General features: G+C 42.3%; 1 protein-coding gene across 2 annotated transcripts in view; it reads right to left on the minus strand.

Moving 5' to 3' along the window:
- The window catches only part of MTUS2 (microtubule associated scaffold protein 2), a 267,070-nt gene that overhangs the window by 223,485 nt on the left and 22,526 nt on the right, over window positions 1–21,059 (minus strand). Inside the window, exon 1 of one of the 2 annotated variants that reach the window (XM_048933634.1) lies at window positions 15,030–15,625. The exons of the other annotated variant lie outside the window; for it this stretch is intronic. The gene's annotated coding sequence lies outside the window, so the exon portion shown is untranslated. Of the gene's footprint in view, window positions 1–15,029; window positions 15,626–21,059 lie in introns of those variants that run through there. 2 annotated transcript variants of the gene reach the window in all.

A 21,059-nucleotide genomic window follows, 5' to 3' on the forward strand; every position in this document is an offset into this window, starting at 1 on the left:
TCTTCAACAGGTTCTGTTGTGATAGTACAAGGGGACATGGGGGAGATCGAGATCGGATATAAAGAAGTTTTTCACTGTGAGAGTGGTGAAGCACTGGCACAGGTTGCCCACAGAGAATGTCCCATCCCAGGAGACATTTGACCAGTCAGGCTTGACAGGGCTCTCAGCAACCTGGTTGAGCTGTAAGTGTCCCTAATTACTGCAGAGGAGTTGGACCAAATGTCCTTGAAGGGACATTTCCCTTTCAACTTAATTCTATGATTCCACAGCTCCGAGGAAGAGAAAATACTTTTCATGATTATCTAAGATCATTTGAAAGATTTTTGTTTTGATCAGTTTCTTTACCTCCAAAAATACTGGAAATTCCTGCCTTCTCTCCCTGCTTTAGGATCTTACAGAGGTTTCAGATGTGAAGATTTGGGGTTTTTCTTTTCCTTCCTTAATTGAAAGCCCAGAAAGCTTGGATCCTTAAACAAAGCATATTTTTTCTTCCAGCTATTTATATGGTATCCATACAAAAATAGATTTCAGCCTCATGGAAGAAGTTTTAACTCATTTGATCAAAACAATTCCTTTTCCTCAAGCAGAGGTCACTGTCATGGTGTCATAATTTTTCTTGTTACCCACTCATTAAGGATGTTTTTCAAGTAAACTGTGCAGGCAGCAATTGAATTTGAAGAGAAGGTGGCAGCCCACTCTTTGAGTTCCTCTCTGTATGCTATAAGGAAGCAGTTAGATGTAAGAAATTACTTGATTTCTGCTGCAAACTATCTTTGACATAATTGCTCTAAATATCTAAACCTTGTCAATGATATCTTCTCTGCTGAAACAAATGACAAAAATTCCCTGGGGAGCAGAGAGTAGGCTTTCATCTAGTACTCCTGCTTTTTGGCACTCCAGACACCACAAACACTCCTAGCTGCTCTCCAGCTACCACCTTCAGTTTTCCAGGTAGGGAAACTTTATTTTCATTCCCTGCCAGTTTTGGTTCTACCTTTTCTCATTGAGCATCATTATGTACTGAGGTTGCTCACATGCCCCATATCACTGTTCTCACCTTGTCTCCAGGGCTGGGAGACCAGACCAGGCAGGGCTCACCCCATCTCCATCCCAACTCTACCCCTTCCCACAGGAGCTGCTCCAACTCAAAGGAGAAGCATCTTATGTGATATGCAGGTTTTGCAGGAGTTAACTGGTTATTGCTTCTTGATTTTCACAGAATCACAGAATGGCCAGGGTTGGAAGGGACCTCAAGGATCATGAAGCTCCAACCCCTCTGCCACCTGCAGGGCCACCAACTTCCCTATTTAATGCTAGACCAGGCTGCCCAGGGCCCCATCCAACCTGGCCTTGAACACCTCTAGGGATGAGGCATCCACAACCTTCCTGGGCAGCCTGCTCCAGCACCTCACCACTCTCTCTGTAAAGAACTCCCCCCTGACATCCTGACTGGATCGTTTTTGTGGCCCTCCTCTGGATGCACTCCAACAGCTCCATGTCTCTCCTGTACTGAGGACTCCACATCCGGATGCAAAGTCAAGAAAAAGAAGTGTGGTTTACCCAAGTAAGGCTCAAAGACCTTCTGTGTAGATCATTTTAGCAGAAAGCTAACATGCATCTTACAGTTTCTATTTCGCTGTTTAAATTCTCTTGTAGTTTGTTTTCTAAACAGAAACCAGAGAGGCAAAAAAAAAAAAAAAAAGAAGAAATAAAGAAGTCTAGTAAATGCAATAGCAAATTTTATCAATTCCAGATCACTCTCTGCATGACTAGATCACTGCTTTCATCACAAACATTTAATCCCAGGAGCTTACCACCTTCAATTATTCAAAGGGTTCAGAGTGTTAAGTTGCTGGAAGAGAACAGACACCTGAGGCGCATCTTATTTTCTTTACAAACTCTTTTGAAATGTTTAAAAAAAAAAATCATCATTAGGTGGCAACCAAAACAAAATAACTGCATTGTGCAACAGAAGCTAAATCAGAATTCTTACTTTTTCTAATCTTCCATTTCTTTATTAGTGTTACTTTTTATGTGAGTCGCCAGAATCCAAACCAACTGGGGCATCTGTATAGCAGCAGTAATTACTGAGCTGTTAAACCAGTGCTGTGATAGAAATGCTGCTCTGATACAGTAGATAAAGCATGCGTTAAAGGGCAGATGCTCCTTACCCTTTCACTTCAGTGTCCCTGTGGTTTACTGATGGGACTCAGCAGGTCAGGCTGATGGCTGGACCTGATCATCTGAAGGTCTTTTCCAAACTCTGCTCACAAGAACCATGCTGTAGAAAGAATGTTACTGCCTGGGAACAGGGGCAACCCCATGGCTTACACCCACAAGAAACACTAGTGATTGCTTCATTTCAATGAGGGGAGAAAGGGAGCTGGGAAGAGAGGCTTATTATGGAGGAAATGAAGCATAGTCTTCTCAAAGTAGATAGAAATGCATAGCTAATTTTAAGTACGTAGCTCATTATCTGTCACTAGCAGAGCATGTCCAAGATTCATTTGGTGAAGGAATACACAGCAGCCAGCCGTCGGTGATGCACTACATATGGTACACTGACAGGCAATATACCCACTTTAACCAATGCAGCAAATTGGACGTGGCTCCCTGCCTCCTTCATGGACCGCCAGGTACCATCTGTATGCTCCCATATTCATCTATCATTATCTCATGCTTTATTATAATGGTCACAAGCTTCATGAGGCCACCTCACAGTACTCCCCCTCTGTTTTCCATATAAAATCAATGGCAAAAGCACAGTCTCACTGGACTGAGTTCTTTGTTATTTCTAATTCTGGGGACTGAATCTTTTTTATCTCCGATAGAAAGAAAAACAAATGGCAACATTTGCATTTGGGAGAATGAAACATTCTGAATACCACCAAATATTTCCTTTATTTTTATTTTTGGGTGTAATTACGACCTTGCAGATAAAAAAAAAATAAAAATAATCAAATTCTTTTACTTTGAAAACAGTCGTGCCCAATTTCAGATTCAAAACAATTTTCTTAAACTTTTTGTAAAATGAAAAATTAATCTGAACTTTACAGTTTCAAATTCAATTCATAAACATTTTTGGAGAGGAAGAAAACTATGCCAAAAAATTCTTGGTCAGCTCCTGTAAAGATGTGCTTTTAAAGATTCCCAGCTGGGTTGGCAGGAGACATGAAATATTAAAAGCTTGAAAAAGGAAACAGGCCTAACTACTTTACTGTGCTTTTGTATAAATGTTCCCTCCATTTCTGGCCACTCTTACCCAGAAAAACCCAGGTATACAGACTGCCAAATCAGCACTCTTACAAGCTAGCACTGAAATTTCTGTTTGTCACTACATAATTGCAGTGTTGACTGCAAAGCATTATAAACTCTGAACTCCTAGAGGTTTGCCACTTTAAACTAAATACTATATGAGATTAATATTTTTTTTTCCACCATTTGCTCATTCTTGCACTTTTGAAAGTAATTTTCTGTATCTCTAAAAGGTCCCAGGTAAAACACCACAAACTAGGGCACAAAACATTATAGTAACCAACAAAGAGACACACAGCTGTATCTTCTGATAAATAGTTGGGTTTTTGGTTTGTTTGAACTTAATTGCACATCCCAAACATGAATGAATGCAAACTGATTTTCTTCTGCAATATACAGTTTCATCTGCTGAACTACAGAAACGATGACCAGTGTTTTAGCCCGACACCACGACATCCACTGCAGAACCCTGTTCTTCTCCAGAGCATGGAGCTCCATTCTCCTGAACCATTAATCCTTGTTTACCCATCTGCTTCCCTATTCACAGAAGTACTGATTCAGTAAATCTCTTTGGAAATTAAGAGCAGATATTAATCCCACAACTTCATTGTGAGAGCTGACAGAACCCATCAGTGACACACAGATATCCCTCAGCTATGGGATAACAAAAGCCCATCCAGCTCAGGGTTGCTACTGGAAGTGTTTCCCTAGTGCACGAGCTGCTTAGCTCTGCTGAAGCATGCAGAGCACGCCATACATCTCAATTATAAAGTATACTTCTACAAATGAAAAAAAAACAAGCAAACAAAAATCTGCCTCAGTTCCAGGCTGAGCTGAAAGCCTAAAGAGCTGAAGGCTCACTTACGAGAAAACAACCTTGCCAGCCCATAGTTCGAGTATAGAAAACACAGAAAGGATAGGACCAGTCTAACATCGAAACTAAATGTCTTTGTTGGGTAAAGGTCTGTATAGCCAAAACACAAGGAGCAGGAACCCAGCTAACCCCAAGTCAGACCTGAGGACTGGCAAATCCCTGTGGTTTTCTGTGGCAAGCGAAGCTCGCTCATTTCCAATCCTTCTGCTAAAGCAATTTCCCTACAGCAGGTTATACAGAAAAGCAACCAGGCGAGTTTTAAGTATCTCCAGAGAAGATGACTCTACCACCTCTCTGGGCAGCTGGATCCAGTGCTCTGTCACCCTCACAGTAGAGTTCTTGTGTTCAGATGGAACACCTTGTGTTTCTGCTTGTGCCTATTGCCCCCTGACCTCGCACTGGGCACTGCTGAAAAGAGCCTACACCCATCCTCTCAACTCCCACTCTGGATGTTCATAAGTACTGATACAATCTCCTGTCAGGCTTCTCTTTCCCAGGTTGAACAGCCCCAGGTCTTTCAGCCTTTCCTCATAAGGAAGATGCTCCAGGCCCAATCATCTTTATGGCCCTTAATGGACTCTCTCTAGAAGTTCCCTGTTTTTCTTGAACTGATCCCAGAAATGGTGCAGTACTTCAGATATGACCTCACCAGAGCAGAGGGGAAAGATCACCTCTCTCAACCTGCTAGCCACACTCTTCTTAATGCACCTCAGGATACCATGGGCCCTCTTGGCCTTAAGGGCACACTGCTGGCTCACGTTCTCATGATATCTGGTCTATTATGTATGCTATGAAACAGAGGAAAAGCAGGTTAAGATGTGCCAGCAGCCTTCTGATGGCAAACTTGTGCCCCACAGACACCAAGGCCAAAGAGAGCCTCAAGGATACAGGACCCACTCCTACTATGGCGTCTAACAAGCTCATGGGACCAAGTGGATGCACACTCTGCAAAGCAAGCTCCATGCAAACAGTCCATGACATTTGTTGATCTCTCTCATCTGAAAGAGGAATTTCTACAGAGGAAGACCCCAAAGCAGTCTGAGCAGATCCCAGCTGCATGGCAGCCTCCTCTGTTTTTCAGAGAGAGACCACTGAAGGGTATAGTCTACCTATATTCAAGTTTTCCTTCAGTCTTCTTGCAGGGGAGATTCTGTTCTAGTAACATTTTCAGCCAGATCTCTTCAGCACAACTTAGAAAAGTCACAAATTCCTCCACTTATATTTCTTCACTAATGCTCTGTTTTCTGTGTGCAGCAGACTAAGAAACACTGCTGCTGAAAGTCCACCTGACAAACAATATGAGATCAAAGAGAAAAAGCAGAATTTGGTACAAAAATGAATGGTGAGGCTAAACAACAGCTTGGGAAATTATGCAAACAGGAAGTATGCATTCAAAACAACCCTCCTATAAGCAGTGCCAAGTACACCATACAACAGACTTAATAGGATATAACAACTGCTGTGCTATTCAATTGCCTTGATATAAAAGTTAAGAAGTACATACAATAAGCCTTACCATTCTTTTCTACTCAACATGATCAAAGAAAATAGATCTTAAGTGACAATCATCTTAAACTGTGTACCAAAAAAAAAAAAAAAAAAAAAAAAAAGAAAAAAAGAAGAAAACCAAAACATTGAATACATCATGGAAGATGCGAGATGGTTTTGCTGTGTAGGTTTGCAGTGAATACAGTACTACTGAGCCTAATGTTGTGAGGACCAAAGTCCTGGCCCCTAAGGAGAACGTGCAGGGCAGAAGCAGCCCTAGCCTGTGCCCTTTGTTCCCCCCAGCTCAGGGGCACAATGCTTACCCACCTCCAGCAGGACTCCAGGCTCCTCCACCAGCCCAATCTCCAGGCAGAAACAGCCTCCTGTGGAAGTTGTGGGGAAGGGAAACCTTCTGTTCTCTCCCAACAGAAATAGTAGGAAAAGGTTCCTCTGTGAATGCAGTACAAGCACTGCCAGCTCATGTGGCTAACAGACGAAAGGCAGAGAGCACATGTGTCCTGGGGAGCCAGACAACACCTCCTTGCTCATTAGCATCAGAGCCTCCTACCTGGGGAGGCACTAAGCTGCACGCATCATGAAAAATTAAACATCACCAATTGAAACAGATGCGCTCGCTCCCAGCATCGGGCTTTGGCACTGTAACACTGGATGAGAGACTCAATATCAAATAGTGCTCCCAAGGAACAAGGCAGGAGAACTAGTCACAAAGTGGGGCTTAGCATGCAGTGTTTTATTCTGGTGACAAGTATTTTGTTCTCAAATCTGTCTGCAAGAAGTATTTTTGTGCATTCAGCGCAGAAATCAGGAGGGGATAGCAATTACAAAGGGCTGCTGCAGCTGAGCTCTTCAGCCCACCACACCAGCTCGCCCCATTTCCCAGCAGGGTATTCCTACTGGGAAAAGCTGATAGCAGCTCAACATCCCTGCTCTTCCCACTGTGGCTCAACGAGCTGGATGCTTCTGAGCACAGCCTTAACGATCCCGTAGAGAAATGTTCCACCCATATAGGGACAAGACGTTACCTCACCAGAGCCAGCAGCTTCAGTGGATTTATTGCATATTATCCCACGGTGGTTATTTTCCCTCCCAGCTTTAATTTTGTAGCACATCGTAGTTCCTCGGTACAAGGATAATTTGCGTAACCAAGCACAGGCTCATTTTGAAGCACGCTTACAAGAGCATCCAAGTGCCATGCTGCAAAGCTCAGTGGGGCTAGGAACAAATGGCACATCAGGTTTCAGTCTTGCTATTAAATCTTAATACTTCCTGGGGGCTGCATACTCTTAATTTTACCCAGTGTTTTTGCCACAGTGCATTGTGTCATTTCAGTACAGAACAGATGAAAACCTGCACAGATTTATCTGATTCCTCTATCAAAGTTTCCAAACCTTGTTTTTCTGGAAATCCAGGGGGAAAAGATAAGGCTCTGTACAGAGAAACAGAAGATTAAAACCTATTACTGTGTTTTTGCATTATTAGAGAAACACTAGGGCAGAAGCCAGATTAAAACACTTGCTGTTCTCCCTAAGACCTACGCTCTCGGCAGCTACCTCAACAATTTCTGTTTGGTTTCTCACAGCCCCTAAAAATGTATTCCTTTCCTCCCCCCCATCCTCCTTTGTCATTTAAATTTTCTGCTGAAATAAGGTCGGATGCTGGTATGTGCTTTATCTATGGAGATGGTATTTTAAACAATGTTCAAAGAACGCTCCAGCCTGCATTTATCACTTCTTACAGTGGAAAGGAGGTTAATGATGCTACTTTGCTATGTCAGCCTGCAACTCTACACCAAGTTCCATAGTTAAAAGCCACAAAAGAAGCACTCTGAGGGTACTGCAGCACTCATTTAAAAACACTACACATTTATAATTGGGAATACAACTTCTGGATTATGTTGGCTTTTGCACAACTCTTGGTTTATGCATGCAGTCTTACACTCTGCGTACCTTCTGGCATACACAGCTTCTGTGCTGTAATTCAGAGGTACATTTTCCTCGTGCTTTCTTTTTTTTTCCTTTTTAATTATTCAGTGTTGGAATTAATAAACAGTTTAGAAAATGAAAATGTCACAGCTTAGTGCAGAATGCATTAATTAATGAAGTAGGATGCAGGACAATTTAAAGGTACATATCCCAGAGGCAGAGAGCTGGTCCTTTTCCAACTGGCATCCGAAGCAAAGACATCCCTTTGACTGCAATGAGAGCCAGTGAGCTTAGATTCTCATCTTTTTACAAATGAAGACAACTTAGTTTTCATAAACAATGACAGCACTTGGAGCCTAAGCCTTATTTAAGAGCTATAAAGTGCACAACATGCTCAAAGGGATTACATTTATTATTTAAAAAAAAAAAAAAGGAATTTGCAGATATTGCAATAACTGTTACAGCAGTTTCACCCAAACATGCACGCCATCAAAACAGCAAAGATTTGATCAAGATCCCTCTGCTTTCAACCTGTCCTGTAATGAAACAGAGGAATTAACTCTTTGAAGGACTCAGTGTGGTCATACTCAGAGGTAGATTAGCACTTATCATGGAATCATTAAGGTTGGACAGAGCAGTAAGATGGAGTTCAGTCAGCCACCATGACTGTGACTGCTCTACACCACATCCCTCAGTGCCACATCTCCCCTTTGCTTGAACACTTACAGGGACAGTGACTCCACCACCTCCCTGGGCAGCCTGTGCCAGAGCCTCACTGTTCCTTCTGAGAAGAAATTTTTCTTCCTAAAATCCAACCTGAATTTCCCCTGGCATAATCTGAAGCCATTACTTTTTGTTCTGAAGCCATTACTTTTTGTTCTGTTGCTAACTGCCTGAGAGCTAAGGATACTTTGGGCCTTTATTTATCAACTGGATTTGAGGAAGTTACTGAGATCCGATTCAAGCAAAATACTCTTATAGAGTCACAGAATGGCCAAGGTTGAAAAAGCCCATAATGATCATCTAGTTTCAATCCCCCTGCTATCATCTGGGCTCTACCACAGTTTCTCTTCATACACAAAAATTTAATAACAACACTAACAGTAATGTCTGCAGGGCTCTGAAACAACCAAGCACAATAATAATAAAAAAAAATATAATATGCCCTTTTCAGAGGCAGAGAGTAACAACAAAAGAAAAAAGGTAAAATAGTCATATACACCATAGTCCTTTATAACCTCTTTATTGTGGATGCAGTCCTTATTTCTCTCTGCTGGGTGACTGAAAGAGTAGAGGGATGGGGGGATTCCTTGAAGAGGTGCCTTGACCCTGCTTCATTCCCAGCTGTCCCATGCCAGCAGGCAGGGATGGGGACTCGGACAGCTCAGCCATGGGGGCACAGATGTGCTGGAGGTGGCAAAGCCCAGACAGGACAGCTCTGTGATGTGTTTTAGAAAGCCACCATTTTGGGGGGATCAGAATTATTATTATTTGTATTAACATGAAGAACTTAAGCTCAGCAAAACAATTATTTCTTAGCAACTGTAGCTCTCTGAGGCTAACTTCCTGAGAACTATACCAAGATACTCCTGCTTACAGAAATGTTTCATTCTAGAACCATTTTAAATATGAATTGAATCATAGAATTGTTAAGGTTGGAAAAGACCACTAAGATCATCCAGTCCAACTGTCAGCCCATCCTCACCATGCCCACTAACAAATGAATTCAATACAGAAGTGCTAACCCTTGAAGGCATATAAATATTTGATTAGGCAGATTCAGCAAAAATTAATTCTGATAACAAACCCTGTATCGGCTGCTGTCCCTTTGCTTGTCCACTGTAGCTAACATGACCTAACAACACAGTGTCTCAGAAGGTGCATGCATCTCTCTGGCTTCACTCCAAACATCGAACAGTTGCAGCTCTGCTCACACTTCTTTTTCCTTTTTTTATCTCTGTTGATTATCTACCAGGCTAAGATCAACCACAGGGATGGCTGTGAGGTGCAGGAGGAAGACTTCTGCAGGCTGAGATGTGGGTGGCTTCTCATCGTGGTGAGAGAACTGTCATGATCTCTCATGGAGCCACTGTGGCAGCATGGCTGGGGCTCTCATGCAGCCAAAACCTTGCATGGCCCCTCAGAAATGGCTTAGAAGGACAGTGCCATTCCCTGGTGTCTGGCTATGCTCCCTGCCACAGGTTACATTCAGTCAAGGAGTCAGTACTGCTCTGATATTAAGGAGCTCTGCACTACAGGCTTCAACTTGGACAGTGTTGTACTACTGTTTACATATTTTGAGACCTGCTTGTTTAGATAGGCAATTGGTATTTTTAGTTCACTACTTCCCTTCTGTCCTCACCATAGTGCACTGTCCGACAATCCAGCACAACCATTGAATTCAATTGATTTTTGTATTTGTAGATCATTATCAGTGACCAAATTCAATGAGAATTCCTGTGGGAACCTAAAGCACAGTACATCTCATTTAGAAGTCTGACAGAGCGTCTCTGTGGTTCACATCATTTTTCATGTCTGTCAGCATGTCTGACAGCACCAGGGGCTCAGAAAACTTGATGCAGTAGGCAGGACTGGGAGGCTACAAAATCATAGAATGATGAAGGTTGCAAAAGACCTCTAAGATCATCTAGCCCAGCTGTCCACTTACAACCAATATTGCTCACTAAGCTGTGTCCATAAGTACCACTACACATTTCTTGAGCACCTTCAGTCATGGTGACCACCTCCCTGGGCAGTCTTTTCCAGTATCTGACCACTTTCTCAAAAGCTTTTGCTAATATCCAACTTAAATCTCCACTGGTGCAAATTGAGGCCTTTCCCTCTTGTCCTACTGCTGTTACTCAGCAGTAAAAAAAAAGTTCAACCCCCACCTCACCAGAACCTCCTTTCAGGGAGTTGTAAAACACAGGAAGGTATTCCAGTATTGAAACATTTCCATATGAGGTACTCCTGCAAATGTTACCTCTAAAAATGCTTAATATCTGATGATTTTCCTTTATTGAACCACCTGTGACTTCTCATAAGGCCATTACTCTCAAGATGAAAGATCTTAAGAGGACAATTTACAACGTAACTACTTGGCTATGGCCTGAGTTAGCTATTATCTAACTGTCCCTTACTCAATGGCTCTTGTAACTGTTTATTTCATTTTTTAGTTATTTATGAATACTAGAAGGTATCTTGCAGGTCTTTTCTCATTATTAATGTGCACAGATGAACAAGGAAGAGCAGTACAGAGATCAGCTACAATGGAAGGGACGAAAGGCAGTGTCTTTCTGTACTCATGTCTGGGCTATTCAGGATAAATGTGAATGACCTACATACTGCATGTATGCATGAACTTTTCAATTAGGTTATAAAGGTTATATCTACTTTGGCCCAGCTCCAAAGCAGTTAAGAGAAGAGACTTCAAAAGCAGAATTTTACCCCTGCATTTCCATGTTAGAACAAAGCAGTTTCTCTTTACAATCCACAGCTGCTCCAGTGCTCGTGATTTTGATCTCTGCTGGCATTGGTTTTAGTTCGAAAGCCAACAACTGTTATTCAAAGCAAGGAAGAACTTTAGCAGACAAGAAATGCAAACGCCAAGATTCAGAAAACGTTTTTCAGATCAGCATTTACATCTCCATTTGTCTGCTTTGCTAACAAATGGTTCCACTCCACTGTGACAACAACCCTGAAATCACTCTGGAAAGTTTTATTCTGGCTTGCACTGGCCCTTTGCCTTACACCAAAATAAAACAATGGCAACACCATATATACTTACCACAAGCATGTAAATCATCATGCAAAGACTATGCACACAGCAAAGCAAAACATGATGTGCAACTGTGATTTGCTCTCCATGGGTTACACAAATGCATCCTTGAACATAATCTGGTGTGATGTTTTGGGATAAAATTCAAGTAGATATCTATATTTCTCAAATGGATGAAGCAGTTTAATATTGAAGTGTAGTGTCAGCTACTCCTGTGACTCTAAAACATTTTGTCTAGAATGTGCAGTCAGGAAAAATACTGCTCCAATATTAACTCCCTTTTATTCAATCCCAGCTTTGGGATGCAGCAGGGAGTCACAGAAGAGACAGGAAAATGTATTCAGAATACGGGGCAACATGCTTTGGTACTACCCAAAAGTCCTCCATCACTTTTCTGAGCAGCTGCCTGCTTCCCCTTACATGCTACAGACAAGTCTCCAGCTCTCCTCTGGTGCCTTACACTAGGTTCTAGGGCACAGTACTGCAAGACATCAGAAACCTAGAAGTGATAAAAATTAGGTCTTGGTTTTAAACAAGGCTTTTTAGTCCTTTGCTGGATTTAGCACTAGCTCTCCTAAGGCTCTCCCATCAAAGGAGGCTTTTGAAAACAGGACTTGGCTATTTTGAAAAATCCTAGACTTTACTTAGGTCAAGGAGACTGCTCAAAGAGATGATGGCTTTACAACACATGCAAGAAAACACAGGAACACTGTGGGAATGCTTTAAAAGACACAGTCCTCTTTTCATTTATCAGAGTGCACATCTTTGTGGGCAGAGAAATTTCATTTTCAAGAACCCACGGTGTCCTCCAGTGTTGTCTCTCCCAGAAAGGTAGGGGGGACTCATACGATGCCCATCCAGTGCTCCACCATCTCCATCACCACCACTGAGGATAGATGTGCTTCCATGGGCAGCTGGACCAGATGACCTCCAGCACTTCCTCCCAGCCAACACTATGCCATGATCCCAATAGGAGGAGGGAAAAGCTTGTACCTTCACCTGTTGCTGCAAAGAGCCACACATTTCTCATTTGTTTTGTAAGAGATGGAGATGGATCCAAGATCTGTTTAGTACATTTGTGTTATATATATGTTTAACACTTACACCCGCAGTATGTTGCCTCACTGAAGGGGAGGGAGGTTGGGGGAAGGGAGCACTGATAGTCTGCATATAGGAATTAGGTACCAGGATGCAGAAACCTGGCAACCCAGGGTAGAACACCACTGATGGATGATGGCAGTGACCTTTTTAATGCGTTAGAAGGTAATGAAGGAAATCTGGGGGGGAAAAAAAAGATCAAAATAATAATTTCAAAGCACTGTACCTATTTTAGACATTCTTACATCATGTTTCCATAGGAACTGGAATGAAAAGGAGCATGGTGTAGCTGTGTTCACAAATGTGTGGTTTAATAGCTTGTAAAGGATTGGTTAGGGCCACTGTGACCACAACAGCAGGTACCTGCCAACTTGGCTGCACTGCTGGGTCTCAGCTGTGGTCCTTTTTTTTTCTTTTCAAAATCTAGGAACATAACTGTTCTCCCTTGTTTTTCTCTTTTATCCCACAGATGCTGCCGATTTCAAATCCTCCCATAGCCACGGTGCTAAGCACTTCTCAGCTAGATCCACTGGGAGGCACGAAGGCATTTGGCTTCTTACCAGGCATTTCACAAATCACACAAGAATGAGGACAGCACAAAGCAGGGATGTATGGATGCTGGAGAGATGGTTTGTCCCAGGGAATAATATGAGTCAAGCTTTTGCATCCAGCACTGACACTCACCTGCTGGGTGGCCTTGTGCAAGGCACACCAGGTAAGATCTGCTCCGTCTGTCAGCTGCCTGAAATGCATCAAGTTCAACTTCATGGGTAAGCGTTTCCCTCACCAATAGACACCCTTCCAAAAGCAGATGCCATGGACAGATTTCATGTCCTAAAGCACCCACAGATCTAACCTAACTACATTCACATGTTAAGACTCATGCCCACAAGATGCTACATAGCAACACAGCAACTGCTTCATTTCTCCATTCAAAATTGCCCAATGTAAGGCCTGTGTTGTAGCTCACCAGGGCAGTATTTTACTTTGGCTTTTATTTATTTTAACTGTGTAAATGCCACATTGCATGTCCTAGAGCAAGGCATAGGCATCTGAGTATTTTTGGTAACCCTTGCACTAGGGTACCACTGGAGGACATTTGGAAAGCCAGACCCGTTCTGATATCATGCCCAAGTCTTCCAGTAAGGCATCCTCAAAGCTACCACATATTTTGTCCCAGAGGGAGGTAATTAGATTGCTTCAGAAGACAAGCATGAGAAGCATGTAACATGCATCCAGCCTGCTGGACTGAGATCAGGACATGAGACTGAGTTGGGGAACTAAGCTGTTTAACTGCATAGACATTACATACCCAAAGGGGACAAAGCTCCTCCAGAGCACTTACATGAGACGAGCTGTACACTTTTTCCTTGGAGTTGGCAGCCTGAATAACTAGCTCTACTTTTAGACAGCAAAATGACTCCTCACCTCCTACCATTCTCATCAATTGATACATATGTATAAGAACTGCCTACCTGTACTTATAGAATGAGAGAAAAGTAAAAAACTTCATGTGTATCTGTTCAAATATACCTGACTCATCTCAAGACAGATAACTTCAAACCACCAGGACAAAATACGCTCTTCCATGGGTCTGTCAGGTTTAACATCCTGTAGGCAACTTGCCAGAAAGCTCAAAACTCAGCTTTTGGCCAGAAGCATCATCCAGACCACAGCCAGCAGAGCAAAGCCATCTGAGCCCATATGCTCCATTGGGGCAGAAGCCAACTACAAATACTCTTACACTGCTGTGGAAGTGTTAAAATCCACTAATGTTTTAAAGTTAAATTTTGCAAACCAATAGTTGTAAAATAATTCTACGCAACAAATACTGAAAGAAACACTACGCAGAGTACCTTTATCTTCAAAGAGCTTCCAATGTAAGTATTTCCATAGGAATCCCTAAATAAATCACAGATTTTACAAACAAATATCAATAAAGATTGCCTGAATCCAAGTTTTATTTCAAATGCCACAATGACAGTTTCAACCCGTAGAAGGATAGGAAAATAATACGAGAAGTCCTGACAGCTGCACACTGAAACAGTTTGGTTACTTAAAAATAGATAGCGATTTTTGTCTTCAGAACTTGATCATTTAAAAGAAAATCTCACTAAACCAATAGCTTGTATTTTAAGGATCAGAAGCTGTATGTTACAAACATATACATAACCTTTGCTTCATTGTCTCTGAAGTCATACATCTCCATGGCGGAAAGTGAAAGAGGACATGCTTTAATCCCACCCAGTTCTCACTCACAGTGAAATTCACTGGCTCAAACCAGAGTTGTTACAGAGACTCAGGCAATGCATGAATTCTGTGAGTCTGCACGTTTGCACAACTTCAGAGGTGAACAGTGAGATTCCCAGTTGGGAACAAAGCTACAAACCATAGCTGTAGTTGTACTAAACTCAGAGGGGTGTACTTCACTGCCCAAACTACACAAAACCCCAGAGCACGCAAACAACATATAGCATATAGATAGTATATAGATGCTAGGATTTTTGGTACTGCTGTCTTATACATCAGATAACTCAGATTGTAACAAAGAAGAAAATATGCCGCACTCTACAAGCCAGCTACATGAACTCACCCAAGCATCCAGCTTTCTGCTCCGGGTCCCTCTGCAAGCAAGTTAAATCCAGGTCTTCTCTGTCACGATTTCTGGGTATGCCACTGTTACCCAAGACCATATCTCACTCCAGGAAAACATCTTCTCCAAAGAGGTATCTCCCTAGGGGCTAAGGAGTAGGGCTGTATCCACCTGTCCACCTGTTCCTGAAAGCATTTCTCCTGCTTTCCTGCTGTAAATTCTTGATGCAGGAAAAGAATTTTGAAAAGCAATCCAGTTATTTATCCTTCAGGCTGGAGAGAAATGAGGAGGCTGCCACAGCCATGCCTGTTCTGAATGCTTGGCAGGTACACAGGCACAAGGAGGATGATGCTATAGATAAGTGCAGACAGAAATAGCTAGAAGGATGAGCTGGCTCAGGGTGCTGCTGGTGAATGGCAGTGATCTCCCTTCTCCCGCAATTTCACCAAAGGCAGTAGCTGAGCCGCAGACTCACCGAGTGTGCTGGCAGGAAAGTCATCCCAGGCTCTGAACCTCACATGGGAAACATCCTCCTCGAACAGATTTTGTCTCTGTCAGGTTCTTGGAGGACTGCATCATATCAGCCTACTTCCGACCAAGCACAAAACCAGCTTGCTGCGTGCTGTAGAGTTTGGTGCTGTTCCCAGAATCAAGCTGGGAAGCTGCTGCTTGCAGATCCCGCTGTGCTGGCAGGAAAACCCTGCTGCTACAGTTCAGAAAATACCACCAAAGCATCAATCTGAGGTACCCAGGCAGCCACCTCTCCTCTCCCCTACTGCTCTGACCAGTGCACATGGGGACAAGTAGAGCTGTTACCTCTCTTATGAAACTTATCTGCACAAATACAATAGCCAAATAGTTTTTTGCCCAGCTGCCATCATTTATTATCCTTTTGTTTCCTTCTCCTATACAGCAAAGTGTGTATTCCAGTTTAGTTTTTCCTTTTGGAAGGAAAAACAATCTCACCTAACTGCACCAGCACTGGGAAAGACTAAAAACCTTTCTTTCTGAAGCTCATTCAGGCAGGGATGATAAGTCAACACCTCCTCTGGGAGCTATCAGTCCCAAGGAACCAAAGTCTTTGGCTGCTGACATGACAGGACAACCCTGGGAAACCCCACAGCATGGATGATGCTGAGACAGGCAGGGACCCTCTGAGCTCAATTAGAGTCCAGACTGGGAATGGGGGCAACCATAAGAAAATCTGAGAGGGAAAAAAAAGGTGGAGATGAAAAAAAAGAGATTGAGGGAAATAAAACTCTTTCAACTCTTTGAAAGGGTAGATAACAGCAGGACAAGAAACAGGTTTAAGTTGAAGGCGGGAAGATTTAGGTTGGATGTCAGGGGGAATTCTTCACTATGAGAGTGGTGAGGGGCTGGAACAGGCTGCCCAGAGAGGTTGTGGATGCCCTGAGCCTGGAGGTGTTCAAGGCCAGGTTGGATGGGGCCCTGGGCAGCCTGGACTGGTATTAAATGGGGAGGTTGGTGGCCCTGCATGTGGTGGGGGGTTGGAGCTTCGTGATCCTTGAGGCCCCTTTCAACCCAGGCCACTCTGTGATGCTGTGGAAGCACTGTTAGCCAGCTGAGGGGAGTGACTGCTCTACTGTGTGTTGTGCAGCCTTATCTCAAGCACTGCGTGCAAGTTTGGGTGCCACAAAATGAGAAGGACATAAAGCTATTAAAGAGCATCCAAAGGAGGGTTATGACGATGGGGAAGGCTTTAGAGTGCACAAGGTGCACGGAGGGTGGCTGAGGTCCCTTGGTTCGTTCGGCCTGGAGGAAGGTAGGCTGAGGGGAAGCCTCATCACAGCCTACAGCTTCCTTAAGGACACACATTAGGCAGTGGAGCAGAGAAGCCATGCCACCACATTGTTGCCCGTCTCCACCAACATCACAACTACTTCAGCTTGTGGGAGAGCACCTACACAGTTCTGATCCCTTGCAGGAGAGCTGCTGTCTTCTCCAGCAGCTGTCAGCACTACTAGCTCAGGCTGCTCGAGGAACTCTCATCCTTATAAAAAGAGACATGACCAGAGAGCTTCCCAAGGATGAGACCACCTTCCAAGGTGCAACTGAAAGACATGGCTGCAAGCAAACCACCTAAATATGCCCTGAACTCCCAAAACAAACTTGAGAAGTCACTGGATAAAGGTAGCTGGCACATTTATCTTCGACCAGCTCCCAGGGGCCTGGCACTGCTTTTCGTCTCTTAACACAGACAAACCCACAGTTCATCATAGTACTGTGGTTGTTTGCAGAAATCCTACTGTTTCTTTCTCTATTCAACTCTGTTACACCAGAAAAATCTGCAAGAAGTGGTATGTTTGTCATGGCAGCAATACTTAAAACCCTAAAATAAATGGCTGTTGAGATGCCACTGAAGAAGGAAAACCTGAAGTTCAGAAAGATTTATAAAAGAACAGCGTGACAGCAGAAACAAAGGGGAACTTAAATTTGATGCAAACAACTGCAACAATGACTGCCTATCAGCAATTTGTGCTTAGAAACACTTTCTAGGCACATCTCCTGCTGTTTTCCAGGTAAAAGCTTTTTAAAAAGTATTACTCATTGTTCTGATTATAAGTCTTGGTAGACAAGAAACAATGTCTCCTGACATTGCTTGGGTGGCAGTGCTACAGCAACTCACTGTAGCTTAAATTATAGATTTCATATCCACTAAACACATAAGGGGCACAGGGACAAGTGAAGTCAAAGATTTGTCTGAAAAATTCACAGGGTGTAATTGGCTGCTTTTACGCTGATCTGAAAGAAGGTAAGCTTGAAAAGCAGGTAAATGTGCAATGAGAAATTTTTGTATTGAAAATTGTTTTGTATTGAAAATTGTTTTATTGAAAATTGTTCTGCATAAAGCAGCTGCTCATGATTTCACTCCTGCACGTGTGTGCTTTGCACTGCTTTCACTACAATGTAAACAGTTAATCACATTTTCTTTGTTGAAGGGAAGAACACTGAAGAATTTATGGCTTAACGTTTACCACTTAAATGATGGATAAGAAAACAAGAACTGTAACAGATGGGCTTCTTTTAACGGAACCCAAGTTATTATGAGCTACTTATGGCTACAGAACAACAAAAAGCAAACAGTATGCCTCCCCTGATACATAATACTTCATCAGAGATTCAACACCTAAACTTGCTGAAATAAAGGTGAACTGGAGTCCGGATTCTAAGTTACGCTAATACAATTTATTGTTGTGCTTTTACTTTGCAGAATTGTTTTATGAATTATTTGAGGGCTACTCGCAAATAGGATTTGCTATACTCTTTTGATAGGGTTTGGTTGCTGATTATTCTAACAGCTGAAAGCCTGTGTTAGGCATTTGTGATTTCTCCTCCTAACAAGGAAAAGAGCTGTCTTGGGCACCTTATTTTACTCAGAATAAACACTTGATAGCTGTAGCTAAGAATCTCCTTGTAAGCATGGATAAACATACCACTTATTTTCCAGTACAGTTTTGAAGCAAACAGTGCTCTTACACCTGCTGACTTACCCTGAGCTCCTGTCTTGTACAAAGATCAATGAGTTGCTAAAGGAGAGGATGCCCATTTTACCTCTAGGATTTCCTAGAGGAAAGCTGGTGATAAATACCAACAATCCTCATAAGTTCAGACAGCAATAACACAGAAAAACCCTGCAAAAACAAAAAAGGAATGTACCCCAAAGAATCATGTAAGTATGAAATCAGACAAAACCATACTGACCCAAGAAATACACAAGAAGCAGCAACAGCACTAGAAGTAAAAACTAAAAGGCTTTATTCACCTGGTAAGAACTTGTGTCTCACCTATGTCACGTTTCACAGTTCAAAGGTTTTTTCTAATCACAGCACCTGGAAAAACATCAGCACTGACTTCAAGCTAAAATGACTTTCTGAAGCATGCTTACTCATCACTTATCTAATGTGATGGCATCCAAGTGAGTGTCTATTACAAAGCAACAAGCTAAGACCACCATCAGAACCAGTTTTCCTTCACTATCATTACATATAATTCCCAACAGAGAATAACAACTGTCATGCAGAAGAAGCCCAGCTGTCCAATGTTTTGGTTTTTTTGTGGTTTTTTTTTTTTTTTTCTTCATCAAATAGTAAACCAGGATTTTTTAAATGTAAACTAATTGGCTGTTTGTAGGGTCTCCTAGATTGAGGCCTTAGAGATGAAAATCCTGCTAGAGTTGAAAACCTGTCACAAAAGATGGTTTCAGACAACATTCCTGTTTCTCCACACACATTCATCTCTAGCTTTTCAGAGGATGCTGCCAACAAGGACTAACTTTCTGCTTGCCATTTACCACACTCAGATGTCACTGCTGGTATTTTATAGTATAGGATCATCTTCCTACAAAGAACATTGAAAATATTTTTCATAGCAGTTGCCATCAGATCAGGCAAGGCCCCATCTCAACTCCAACTCTGATCACAATATGAACACAAAACCTCAGAGAGCAATCCAAAAATGATGCATAAGATACACAAGGATTAAACACTCACCCACCGCAGATCTAGCCATTAGAAATGGAATGTGCTCTTAGAAGTATGTAAAGTAACAGCACACGAGCATATCCTAAGCAACTAGAGCATGGATATGTGCCATGCCTCCCTTTGTAACTTCTTGGCCAATTTCAAGAAACTTTGAAGGAAAAAGAAATGATTTCTCACAAGTTCTGTGAAAGTCAATGAGCAGGGAGAAGAGAGCTCTATAAAGAAGACTGAAAGAAGGCTGTAAAGTAAGCTTTAATTTCACATGACAATAAAAAGCCTCCATAAGAAAGAGGTCTTCTTTAATGATGGGGAAGCTACAACTGAAATAAGATGTCATGAGGCACCAAGGAATTCATCTCTTCATCAGCGTTTTTCTCTCACAGTGACAGCCTGTTGTCTAACAGGGTGCAGCTGTGACTGATGTTTCTCCAGCTATTACAGCCCTCCTGCATGAGGCTTCTGATAAAGGAAGGTTTACTAAAACCCAGTTTAATCGTGAAGAAAACCCAATGGAAACCAAGCTTCATTATTTCTACTGATGATTTTGTGACCATTAGCATAATTATATAGGCTTCAAAACTTCAGAATTAGCACTGGTATTTTTTTTTAATTGCTCTGATTTTTGGTAGATGTCACTTCATGTACAGTTGTAGCAGTAGGTGACAGGGATTCATTTTTTCAGAATTGCTTTGCATTTCCAATTGTGAGTTATAGAGTGAGTTATACATTGTTTGTATTGGAAAGGAAAGAAAACTAGAAGTCCTAATACTCAAATAAGTTCCTCACAGTTGTCTGACTCCAGTCACTTAAGAAGCTTATTCCTTCTTCCCTTATTTTTGCTGGCATTCTTATTTGGACATGATGCACATGCTGTATTTAGGAAAAGCTTTATAAATACTGGTAACTTTGCATAAGAACTCTCATTTACAAGCATGGGACTTTTTGCTCTATTTCCAGCTTTAAGGGCCAATGACTGAAACACAAGTAGTGAAACAGAAGCAAAGATGGGTGCTGTCCTGGCAAAAAGGTCATGAATCACCAGTAACAGATCTCTGGTGAGAACAAGAAATGCCAAACAAGAAGAGGTATCCATTGCCATTTCTGTGGATGCCAAAACTAAGCCATCCTTAAAAAAAAAAAAAAACAACAATTACAGTTCATTTATATGTAGCAATGCAGATACTCTCCTGAAGGACTGGTTTCCTGTTCCTATTACTGGTATCTAATGCACACACGTGGCTACTTACACAGTTAAAGTACTTGAAGGGACTGTTCTAGTAACTAGATTCAGCCTCCAGCCATGCTTAGCATCAATTAAATATTTCCAGATGCCTGAGCAGGGCCAGTCCAAAAGAGTACCCCTGCAATTAATGAGTGCCAAGCATTCCCTTCAGTGCACATGAAAATGGGTCAGCAACATCTTAAAGCGTGCACATGATCCTGCCCTGGGGAAGAGAAGTATAAAAGATGTCTTGAAATATCTTCCAGCTCTCTTCTGAGTCTACAGCACACACCAGTGAGGTAAAGC

This window comes from Lagopus muta, chromosome 1 (assembly GCF_023343835.1).
Source record: "Lagopus muta isolate bLagMut1 chromosome 1, bLagMut1 primary, whole genome shotgun sequence".
Lineage (NCBI taxonomy): Eukaryota > Metazoa > Chordata > Aves > Galliformes > Phasianidae > Lagopus > Lagopus muta.